This window comes from Schistocerca piceifrons, unplaced genomic scaffold, assembly GCF_021461385.2.
Source record: "Schistocerca piceifrons isolate TAMUIC-IGC-003096 unplaced genomic scaffold, iqSchPice1.1 HiC_scaffold_2357, whole genome shotgun sequence".
Taxonomy (NCBI): domain Eukaryota; kingdom Metazoa; phylum Arthropoda; class Insecta; order Orthoptera; family Acrididae; genus Schistocerca; species Schistocerca piceifrons.
Genome location: NW_025728291.1, coordinates 913,095 through 926,679, shown reverse-complemented (window position 1 = coordinate 926,679; position 13,585 = coordinate 913,095).

The following is a 13,585-nucleotide window of genomic DNA, read 5'->3' as shown; positions in this document are numbered from 1 at the left end:
TTTTTAAGGACGCATGGATCAGGTGATAGTGGAGCAGGTGATAGCGGAGACATATACACATGATCCTTCATTAACTCCCAAAGAGAAATATCGCAAGGCATAATATTGTGCATGAAAATGACACAAGCAGTTGGATACAATGTTATTTAACCAATTGTGTACTGAGTTATGACAGTGGGGTGGCGCACCATTTTGCTGGTGAGTAAAGTTCTATTGAAGCTTCTTGCAACTACAGAGAGAGCCATAGCATGCAAAGATAAGAAACACCAGTTGCTTCACGGAAAAAGAAAGGCCATAGCCTTTCTGCCTGGATATGGCACCAAAAAACATTCAACTTAGGGAAGTCTCGTTGCAACTTTACCATTTGTGGTGCTTTGTTGACCTGCAGATGCGCACATTAGATGTTTTCGCATTTCCACTTAGGTTAAATGTCGATTCATCACTGTGGATGACACGATGCAGAAAAGTTTCATCAAGGTGCTGCATCATTTCGTTTGGAATGTTGGCACATTAATCATAGTCTGTATGCTTTAGAGCTTTTAACAGAATGTAATTGTAAGCTCTTCCTTAAAAGTCTCTGCACAGACGCCAGTAGAACTACTAATTCATGATTAGTCTTCAAAACTGATTTCTTGGGGCAAAACGTGAGGGACTCTCACTCATTCAGCACATTCTTCAGTCACTCTTTGTCGTTCCATGCTCTTTCCATTGCACACAGGTATACAAACAAAACTGATGAGTTGCTCTCGCTTTTGATGTGTTATTTATAATTGTAAGTTGAATGTAATAAATGCTCCAAATCCTTAAAACCTATATATTAATTTCGAAACACCCTGTATATAACCACTTTTCCAAGTTTATCTAACCTACCATACAATCTAGGCATTTATATGGATGTGGTGAATGCAGCTATAAAAATATTTGTAGCTGCATTATTTTGGACATCATAATCCTTGAAGTTGTACCTCGTCTGTACCATATTCTCATTAGTAAAATTTATATCTATATCATCTAATCGGTCGTCCAACAGTATCTCATAAAACGTTGTAAATCTGTTACATACTCAGGTTTACTTAAACTTTGCCATTGTCTAAATTTACCCTGTAAACTCTTAAACACTTTTTAGCAACTGCTCGTTTTCCAGGATTTTCTTCTCTTTTCTTTGTCTAATAGAACACTTTATTTATCTCTTACTGTTTTTATATATTCGTCTTTGCTTTCAAAAACGTCTTTGTAAGGACTAGTTCCTAACTTTGTTTCATGAAGTCTTTCACATAATTTTTTAACAACATGTTTTATTTATTTTTAAATTGCCATACCTCATAGACATCTAAAATTTTGTAACCTTTTTCGACACCATCCTTTGCTTCATCTGTTACCCAAATACGCAAGAGACTTCTTTCCTCATCATTGAGATAGTATCTTTTTATTTTTTCTTCTGAACATTTGACACCAAGGGAAACAACTGTTTTTCATTTATTCTAACAGGCAAAACTGGATGATACAATCTTCTTGGTGCCAATACCTCACATTTTATAAATCCACACAATTTTTTAAGTATGATATCTTGGTCAGCATATTTTTGTTTCATGTTGTTCAGGATAACCATAATATTGTGTGGTTGGATAAAGACTGCATACAATATCAAATCTTGTTACTGTGCTAAAACCACCTGTTTCAGTTCTTTATTTTATTGCATTTGTATGACCACCATATAAAGTATCTCAGTGGTTTGACCGCTTCAGGTAACAGTTTCCGTCTTTTAGGCTTTTTATACTCTTTTCAGTTAAGCTAATCACATTCCCACATCTCTAATAAATTATATCCAGCAAATCGTGTTTCTGCATTTCGTGTTGAAGACAGCTGATAAACATCACCCTTTGTTTCTTTATTATTATTGTTAATCATCACACTTCTAAAACATTTCTTACAACCAAGCCATTAATGGCCATGATATTGATAAACAGTATTTGTTTATTTAACAAATCCATCTTGCTTTGCTATTCTTACTTCAGCACCATTAACAGCATGTTGAATACCATTATTGGTGAAAATGTTTAACCAAGCTAGAATTCTTTACTGTAATTACCTTTCTGCTTATTAACAAATACACCAATTCTATTTTAGGCATACATTTAGATGTGTATATAGACATGCAAATTCTATCAATTGTCAAATAACAGAATAAATCAAAATTAGCTATTTTGAGGAAATGTTTTCTTAGTTCTGAACAACTTTCTCTCAAAATTTCTATATCAGGATTACTATATTTATCGATCTCTTTTTTCATATTGAACACATAATTTTCTTAAACTCTTGACCTATGCCATTTGAGAAATATTTCTATGTCTTTTGGCTTCACAGTGTCAACCAGAATAATATTTGCCATCAGGAATCTACCCTATGTAATTTTCATTTTCTTTTGTACTGAATAAATAAGGAAAATACACTTCTTCAATTATTTAGAAAACTACTAAGAGGAAATTGAACAAAAACTGCTATCAGTAATTACTAGATCTAATTGCTTTTTCTCCTTTAACATAAATTTAGTTCCTGTGTAGACACTACATGGTTTTATTGTATTCTTAATGCACTACATCAAAATAAATTGCAGCTCATTATGCACAGTATGGTGTAAATGTATAAATTCTATTTTCATCAGATATCATCTAACCATAGAATTCATTATTTGTTTTAAATTATATATTTCTCCACTAAAATTGTGAGCTACTGTCAGATTTGGAATATGTGTTCCAGTTTCTTGTTGAGCTTCATGACCAAATCATATGTATTTTTCTGTGTTGTGGTCTTCCATCCAGTGACTGGTTTGATGCAGCTCTCCATGCTACTCTATCCTGTGGAAACTTCTTCATCTCCCAGTATCTACTGCAAACTACATCCTTCTGAATCGGTTTAGTGTATTCACCTCTTGGTCTCCCTCTACGATTTTCACCCTCCACACTGTCCTCCAATACTAAATAGGTGATACCTTGATGCCTCAGAATATGCCCTACCAACCGATCCATTCTTCTACTCAAGTAGTGCCACTAGTTTCTCTTCTCTCCAATTCTGTTCAATACCTTTTTATTAGTTATGTGATCTACCGATCTAATCCTCAGCATAATTCTGTAGCACCACATTTATAAAGCTTCTATTCACTTCTTGTATAAACTATTTATCGTCCACGTTTCACTTCCATACATGGCTACACTCCATACATAGAGTTTTAGAAACGATTTCCTGACAGTTAAATCTATACTCGAGGTTAACAAATTTCTCTTCTTCACAAACGCTTTCCTTGCCATTGCTAGTCTACGTTTTATATCATCTGTCCTTCGACCATCATCAGTTATTTTGCTCCCCAAATAGTAAAACTCCTTTACTACTGTAAGTGTCTCATTTCCTAATCTAATTCCGGCAGCATAACCGATTTAATTCTACTACATTCCATTATCCTCGTTTTGCTTTTGTTGATGTTCATCTTATATCCTCCTTTCAAGACACTGTCCATTCCGTGCAACTGCTCTTCCAGGTCCTTTGCTGTCTCTCACAGAATTACAAAGTCATCGGCGAACCTCAAAGTTTTTATTTCTTCTCCATGGAATTTATAACCTACTCCAAATTTTTCTTGTGTTTCCTTTACTGCTTACTCAATATACATATTTAATAATATCAGAGATAGGCTACAACCATGTCTCACTCCGTTCCCATCCACGGCTTTATCTGGTTTCTGTACAAACTGTAAATAGCTTTCGCTCCCTGAATTTTACCCCTGCTACCTTCAGAATCCCCCCCATGAACCATGGACCTTGCCGTTGGTGGGGAGGCTTGCGTGCCTCAGCGATACAGATAGCCGTACCGTAGGTGCAACCACAACGGAGGGGTATCTGTTGAGAGGCCAGACAAGCGTGTGGTTCCTGAAGAGGGGCAGCAGCCTTTTCAGTAGTTGCAAGGGCAACAGTCTGGATGATTGACTGATCTGGCCTTGTAACAATAACCGAAACGGCCTTGCCGTGCCGGTACTGCGAACGGCTGAAAGCAAGGGGAAACTATAGCCGTAATTTTTCCCGAGGGCATGCAGTTTTACTGTATGATTACATGATGATGGCGTCCTCTTGGGTAAAATATTCTGGAGGTAAAATAGTCCCCCATTCGGATCTCCGGGCGGGGACTACTCAAGAGGATGTCGTTATCAGGAGAAAGAAAACTGGCGTTCTACAGATCGGAGCGTGGAATGTCAGATCCCTTAATCGGGCAGGAAGGTTACAAAATTTAAAAAGGGAAATGGATAGGTTGAAGTTAGATATTGTGGGAATTAGTGAAGTTCGGTGGCAGGAGGAACAAGACTTCTGGTCAGGTGACTACAGGGTTATAAACACAAAATCAAATAGGGGTAATGCAGGAGTAGGTTTAATAATGAATAGGAAAATAGGAATGCGGGTAAGCTACTACAAACAGCATAGTGAACGCATTATTGTGGCCAAGATAGATACGAAGCCCACACCTACTACAGTAGTACAAGTTTATATGACAACTAGCTCTGCAGATGACGAAGAAATTGAAGAAATGTATGATGAAATAAAAGAAATTATTCGGATTGTGAAGGGAGATGAAAATTTAATAGTCATGGGTGACTGGAATTCGAGTGTAGGAAAAGGGAGAGAAGGAAACATAGTAGGTGAATATGGATTGGTGGACAGAAATGAAAGAGGAAGCCGCCTGGTAGAATTTTGCACAGAGCACAACATAATCATAACTAACACTTGGTTTAAGAATCATGAAAGAAGGTTGTATACATGGAAGAACCCTGGAGATACTAAAAGGTATCAGATAGATTATATAATGGTAAGACAGAGATTTAGGAACCAGGTTCTAAATTGTAAGACATTTCCAGGGGCAGATGTGGTCTCTGACCACAATCTATTGGTTATGACCTGTAGATTAAAACTGAAGAAACTGCAAAAAGGTGGGAATTTAAGGAGATGGGACCTGGATAAACTGAAAGAACCAGAGGTTGTACAGAGATTCAGGGAGAGCATAAGGGAGCAATTGACAGGAATGGGGGAAATAAATACAGTAGAAGAAGAATGGGTAGCTTTGAGGGATGAAGTAGTGAAGGCAGCAGAGTATCAAGTAGGTAAAAAGACGAGGGCTAGTATAAATCCTTGGGTAACAGAAGAAATATTGAATTTAATTGATGAAAGGAGAAAATATAAAAATGCAGTAAGTGAAACAGGCAAAAAGGAATACAAACGTCTCAAAAATGAGATCGACAGGAAGTGCGAAATGGCTAAGCAGGGATGGCTAGAGGACAAATGTAAGGATGTAGAGGCCTATCTCACTAGGGGTAAGTTAGATACCGCCTACAGGAAAATTAAAGAGACCTTTGGAGATAAGAGAACGACTTGTATGAATATCAAGAGCTCAGATGGAAACCCAGTTCTAAGCAAAAAAGGGAAAGCAGAAAGGTGGAAGGAGTATATAGAGGGTCTATACAAGGGCGAAGTACTTGAGGACAATATTATGGAAATGGAAGAGGATGTAGATGAAGATGAAATGGGAGATATGATACTGCGTGAAGAGTTTGACAGAGCACTGAAAGACCTGAGTCGAAACAAAGCCCCCGGAGTAGACAATATTCCATTGGAACTACTGACGGCCGTGGGAGAGCCAGTCCTGACAAAACTCTACCATCTGGTGAGGAAGATGTATGAGACAGGCGAAATACCCTCAGACTTCAAGAAGAATATAATAATTCCAATCCCAAAGAAAGCAGGTGTTGACAGATGTGAAAATTACCGAACTATCAGCTTAATAAGTCACAGCTGCAAAATACTAACACGAATTCTTTACAGAGGAATGGAAAAACTAGTAGAAGCCAACCTCGGGGAAGATCAGTTTGGATTCCGTAGAAACACTGGAACACGTGAGGCAATACTGACCTTACGACTTATCTTAGAAGAAAGATTAAGGAATGGCAAACCTACGTTTCTAGCATTTGTAGACTTAGAGAAAGCTTTTGACAATGTTGACTGGAATACTCTCTTTCAAATTCTAAAGGTGGCAGGGGTAAAATACAGGGAGCGAAAGGCTATTTACAATTTGTACAGAAACCAGATGGCAGTTATAAGAGTCGAGGGACATGAAAGGGAAGCAGTGGTTGGGAAGGGAGTAAGACAGGGTTGTAGCCTCTCCCCGATGTTGTTCAATCTGTATATTGAGCAAGCAGTAAAGGAAACAAAAGAAAAATTCGGAGTAGGTATTAAAATTCATGGGGAAGAAATAAAAACTTTGAGGTTCGCCGATGACATTGTAATTCTGTCCGAGACAGCAAAGGACTTGGAAGAGCAGTTGAATGGAATGGACAGTGTCTTGAAAGGAGGATATAAGATGAACATCAACAAAAGCAAAACAAGGATAATGGAATGTAGCCTAATTAAGTCGGGTGATGCTGAGGGAACTAGATTAGGAAATGAGGCACTTAAAGTAGTAAAGGAGTTTTGCTATTTGGGGAGCAAAATAACTGATGATGGTCGAAGTAGAGAGGATATAAAATGTAGGCTGGCAATGGCAAGGAAAGCGTTTCTGAAGAAGAGAAATTTGTTAACATCCAGTATTGATTTAAGTGTCAGGAAGTCATTTCTGAAAGTATTCGTATGGAGTGTAGCCATGTATGGAAGTGAAACATGGACGATAAATAGTTTGGACAAGAAGAGAATAGAAGCTTTCCAAATGTGGTGCTACAGAAAAATGCTGAAGATTAGATGGGTAGATCACATAACTAATGAGGAAGTATTGAATAGGATTGGGGAGAAGAGAAGTTTGTGGCACAACTTGACCAGAAGAAGGGATCGGTTGGTAGGACATGTTCTGAGGCATCAAGGGATCACCAATTTAGTATTGGAGGGCAGCGTGGAGGGTAAAAATCGTAGAGGGAGACCAAGAGATGAATACACTAAGCAGATTCAGAAGGATGTAGGTTGCAGTAGGTACTGGGAGATGAAAAAGCTTGCACAGGATAGAGTAGCATGGAGAGCTGCGTCAAACCAGTCTCAGGACTGAAGACCACAACAACAACAACCTTCAGAATTTTAAAGAGAGTATTCCAGACAACATTGGCAAAAGCTTTCTCTAAACCTACAAATGCGAGAAACGTAGGTTTGCCTTTTCTTAATCTATTTTCTAAGATAAGTCATAGGGTCAGTATTGCCTCACATGTTCAAACAATTCAACGGAATCCAAAATGATCTTCCCAGACGTCGGCTTCTACCAGATTTTCCATTCGTCTGTAAAGAATTCATGTTAGTATTCTGCAGCCGTGACTTACTAAACAGGCAGTTCTGTAATTTTCACACCTGTCAACACCCGCTTTTTTTGAGATTGGAATTATCATATTCTTCTAGATGCCGAGGGTATTTCGCATGTCTCATACATCTTGCTCACTAGATGGTAGAGTTCTGTTAGGCCTGGCTCTCCCAAGGCTGTCATTAGCTCTAATGGTGTGTTGTCTACTCGCAGGGCCTTGTTTCTAATAAGGTCTTTCAGTGCTCTGTCAAACTCTTCACGCAGTATCATGTCTCCTATTTCATCTTCATCTACATTCTCTTCCATTTCTATAATACTGTCCTCAAGAACATCGCCCTTGTATAGACCCTCTATATACTCCTTCCACGTTTCTGCTTTCCCTTCTTTGCTTAGTACTGTGTTTCCATCTGAGCTCTTGGTATTCATGCAAGTTGTCCTCTTTTCTCCAAAGGTCTCTTTAATATTACTGTAGGCAGTATCTATCTTACCCCGAGTGATATGCGTCTCTACGTCCTTACATTTGTCCTCTAGCCATCCCTGCTTAGTCATTTTGCATTTACAGTCCATCCTATTTTTGAGACGTTTGTATTCCTTTTTTGCCCACTTCACTTACTGTATTTTTGTATTTCCTCCTTTCATCAATTAAATTCAATATCTCTTCTGTTACCCAAGGACTTCTGTTAGCCCTCGTTTGTTTACCTACTTGATCCTCTGCTACCTTCACTATTTTGTCTCTCAAAGTTACCCGTTTTTCTTCTACTCTTTCCCCCCTTCTAGTCAATTGATCCCTAATGCTCTTCCGGAAACTCTCTACAACCTCTGGTTCATTCAGATTATCCAGGTCCTATCCCCACAATTTCTCACCCTTTTGCAGTTTCTCCAGTTTCAATTTACAGTTCATAACCAATAGATTTTGGCCACAGTTCACATCTGCCCTTCGAAATGTCTTATATATTAATACCTGGTTCCTGAATCTCTGTCTTACCATTATATAATGTGTCTAATTTCTTCCAGTATCTCCAGGCTTCTTCCATGTATACAACCTTCTTTCATGTTTCTTGAACCAACTGTTAGCTATGATTAAATTGTGCTCTGTGCAAATTTCTACCAGGTGGCTTCCTCTTTCATTCCTTACTCCCATTCCATATTCAACTACTATGTTTCCTCCTCTTCCTTTTCCCACTGTCGTGTTCCAGTTACCCATGACTATTATGTTTTCGTCTCCCTTCACTATCAGAATAATCTCTTTTATCTCTTCATATATTTCATCAATCTCTTCTTCATCTGTGGAGCTAGTTGGCATATAAACTTGTACTACTGTGGTAGGTATGGGCTTAGTATCTATCTTGGCCAGAATAATGCATTCACTATGCTGTTTGTAGTAGCTTACCCGCATTCCTATTTTCCTATTCATTATTATATCTTCTCCAGCATTACCCCTATTTGATTTTGTATTTACAAACCTGCATTCACCTGACCAGTAGTCTTGTTCCACCTGCCACCGCACTTCACTAGTTCCCACTATATCTAACTTTAACCTATTCATTTTCCTTTATAAATTTTTTAACCTACCTGCCCAATTAAGGGATCTGACATTCCATTCTCCGATCTGTAGAACGCCAGCTTTCTTTCTCCCGATAAAACGTCCTCCTGAGTAGTCCCTACCCAGAGATCCGAATGGGGGACTATTTTACCTCCAGAATATTTTACCCAAGACGACGCCATCATCATTTAACCATACAGTAAAGCTCCACGCCCTCAGGAAAAACTACAGCTGTAGTTTCCCATAGCTTTCAGCCATTCACAGGACCAGCATAGCAAGGCCATTTCGGTTAGTGTTACAAGGCCAGATCATCAATCATCCAGACTGTTGCCCATGCAACCAGTGAAAAGGCTGCTGCCTGTCTTCAGGAAACACATGTTTGTCTGGCCTCTCAACAGATACCTCTCCATTGTGGTTGCACCTACGGTATGACTATCTGTATCACTGAGGCACACAAGCATCCCCACCAATGCCAAGTTTCATGGTTCATGGGGGAGGTGTATTTTTCTGTATATCCATAATTATTAACTTTTTAACCATTCTTTATTATAACAGTATATATTGCAGATTGCACAGTATATATTGTTTGCTGCACTTTCAGGTACTGTACCATTCCACATTATACAGATTTTCTTTCTATTTTGCATTTATGTATATCTTTCTCGTTAAATGTTTTGTTACATTTATTACAGAAATACACAAATCCCACCAGTGATTAGCACAATGGACTCGCATTTGGGAAGACAATGGTTCAATACCGTATCCAGACATCCTGATTTAGGTTTTCCGTGATTTCCCTAAATCGTTTGAGGCGAATGCCGGGATGGTTCCTTTGAAAGGGCACGGCCGATTTCCTTCCCAATCCTTCCCTAACCCGAGCTTGCACTCCGTCTCTAATGACCTCGTTGTCGGCGGGACGTTAAACACTAACCACCACCACCACCACCACCACCACCACCACCAATCCCACAAAAGACCTCATACTGTTAATTATGTCAAAATTGTTATTTTCTTTGTACACATATATGTTTATTTATTTCTCAAGACCGCTATTGGTAACTAAATTACAATTTTCAGTACATATGACATCTATTTGAATACCTAAAAGTTCTTCAACATTTTACTGTTATCTTTATTAAACCCTCCTTCATTGTATTCACCTAACTGATTACATAATAAGTCAGTTTACTTTTGTTAGTAATATGAATTTATCTTCTTTTCCAATTTTCTGTGTCTCATTAATAGTGAGTACTCTACCCAAAATATTATTGCTCGAGGACAGCACAGATTTTCTTTATTATTAATTCTTGTGATACATCTTTAAGTCTTTTGTCTTCAGCTATATTTATAATTTTTTTGCCCCTACTGCCTCAGCCTTTAGGATTGCTAGCATTTTAATATGAAATGAAACCTGTGCCACATCAATAGACCCATCAGATGTTAATATATCTCTGATTTTCTTGCATAAAACTTGGACAGATTGTCGAGTATTATTTGATACTTTATATCCTGTAGAAATGGGAGAAAATATTTTTGGATTTGTAGTAATTATATTCAGCCTATATGTTTTTCTAAAATTAGTTCTGTTTTTAGCTATGTTTACCACAGAACTGATGCTTTTCTTGTGTAATCTGTTTTCTCACTTATGGTATCGACTATGGCAATATTAGCATTGTTAAAGATAATTTTATACTCAGCAGAATATGCTTTAAATTTTCCAGTAAACCTCGACTTATTTCTTTAATCTCAGTTAAGTCCTTTTTAATGACTCAGTCGCATTTTCTTTTTTAAATAGTTTGCTACTGAATGGATAAATCTGATCTACTCTCAGCACTTATTCTCCTCCATGTGGTGGAGTTTTTTCAACAGCATCACAATCAAATCTGTAAAAAAGATTTACATTAGGTAAACGTTCTGACCTTGACCTAGTTTTTTGGAATATTTCTGCATGAAATCTAAACTCTTGTAACCCAATAGCATTTATTAACTCTGATTTCTTTAATTTACTGTATCCTCTCATACTAAGCTACTTACCTCTAGCTCAGAGTTCCCATGTTTTCAGATTATCGAGAGGTAGGAGAAGGTAAAATACATAAAAAATTTGATTATCAAAATCATCTTTTCTAAATATGCTACACACCCATAAATTATTTCGTGTTGAGTGACTGAAAATCTCTCAATAAAGCTTCCTTTTATCTACATAAAAAGCATTAGCTTTGTGAAAAATGCGAATAGCAAAATTAAGTTTCATCTTTAGTTCATTTTTTATGCTTGTTTGTTCGCAAATATCTTTTATGATAGCTTTTAATTATTTATTTTCAGTATTTCCACACCATATTCTTTTATCCCTATCTTTAGCCGACAAATCTCGCATTTACTTAAGACCTTGTCAGTAGATGTACGATTTAAGTAAAAACATCTAAACTCTGTAACTTCTTGACAACCAATACATCCTTTCTGCATTCATTTTTCAATAATATCGAATGTTAATCACTTGGAAATAACTTCAAGCGTTATCTGTAATAATGTGCAGAAACGTATTTTCCATGTACAAGCCTACACGTTTTGGTTTTGGTTTTGGTTTTGGTGATGCTCACTATGAGATTGTTTACATGAATTCTTATATTTATTCTTTGTATATTTACATGAGTGAAAATTATGAGTTGATTTCTCCACTGCACAAATTTTGCACTTTATGACCACCTCCTTTTACAAAGAAAAATTTTCATTACATTAAGTAACATTCAGATAATGGGTCCAGCTTGAAGTTTAACCAGAAATTCGTGAACATGGAGAATATAAGATAAGAGAAGAATTGATAGAATTCTACAGAAACGAAACAAAGTACGTAAGAAAAATACGTAAGTGCGATGAAAACCGAATAAAAATGGAAAAGAAACAGTTGATATGTCTTTATGAAATAAACAGAAGAAACAGTGAAACAGATGCACTGTTACCTAAAGTGGTTCCTCAAATTGAAAAACATAATTTAAGACCAACTTTGGGTTTGTTAAAATTATTTTAAGAACCGTTTCTCGACACAGTTATTGTAATATCTTGGGTGACTATACACATGAATAATTTATTACTGATATAATGAATTTCCACATAGCAGAGTTGTAATTTCCTGGATCAGTTGGATTAATTAATATTGCCAATTTCCATTTCCTTTTAACCCATGTAAATTGGATGTGTTTAATTTTTCTAATGTAATAGTATCTTCATTGTCAATATGTTAAAATGCATTATATCGTTGATTATATTCCAGTATCTCTGCAACAGTAGCTTGTAGTTTTAAAGAGGAATTAACCATTATGTTTGTCCCCCCCACAAAAATTCTACTTTTTCCTTTGCTGTAATTACAAGGAAAATCATCAATTGGAAAAGTCGATTACTGAATTTAATCCATTATGGAATCTCAGATGATACAATTATGCCAAAGAAAATTTTAAAGGAAAAAAAGGATTATACTGACATTTTATCTTTTATGTATACTACTCCAAACATTTAACATTTAGCACCTGAAACTGGATCAGAAACATTTAAGTATCAATAATCTGGTTTCTAAAGTCATAATTATAAATAACATAATTGGTTTATAGATCTAAATGTATCTTCATTAGGATACCATATGGGTAGAAAAAGTGAAAGTGTAAGTTTTATTCATTCTTAGTGGGCCCATTTATATATCAAAATTTTGATAATTTTATTCTTTATCTACCCAACTATTAGGTGAGTTACCTAATCCCAACCATTCAATACAAAATTTATGATCTTAACTCCTAAAAACTTTTCCAACAAGATATATATCAGGATATTTTGTTTTCTATAGTTGTTGTTCATAGAAATTTCGATCACTATCTTTCAATTTATATATAACTGGATTAGAATTAATAATATATTGAATTACAAATATTTCTGTTGACCAGTTCAATGTGTATCCAGTTTCAAATAGTCCTTTAAGTTTATTGATTCTAACTTTATATGGTGTTTTATATTTTGGGTTATTATTAGATTTAACAGAAATGGGTTTATAAATTTTTCTTTAAATTTCTGTTGTTTTCCATTTTCTTTTGAACATTTTGTGTTTTTATATTCACTAACTAATTTTGAAACCTTATCGAACCATTTACAGTTTCTCTGAACAGCAAATTCCTACCACACATCGATCCTTTAAAGTATTTTATTGAACCTCTCAATATCAGATGCTTTTAATTCAGTAGAAGTTCGAAACTGGTTAATGTGGTGTCTTTTCATCAGTTCTTGTATATTTTTATTCTAGAATTATTTATGATTATGTGTCTGTGAACATTTTTTCAAATGTAACTACATTTTTACCTTTTTCCCTTTGAGTGGAATAGCCCAAGCTTATTTCGAACAAAAATCAATAACAGTTATTAAATATTTACAGCCTTTATTTATTTTTTAAGTTCGTTTTGATTTTCCTGAATCCAAATCTATTATATCTACTTATCATAAATCAACAGTGCCAAATGATACAACATTTCTCAAATGGTTCAAATGGCTCTAAACACTTTTGGATCATTAGTGACATAGACTTAACACTACTTATACCATGCCTGGAGCATGATTTGGACATGTGATAGTAGCAGCAGCACTGTTCCAGACTGAAGCACTTAGAACCACTCGGCCAAAGTGCCTGTCAAACACATCTCCTCTTAATTTTCTTTTTTGTTTTATGTAATTCATTAATATTTTCTTCAAGTATATTGAGCT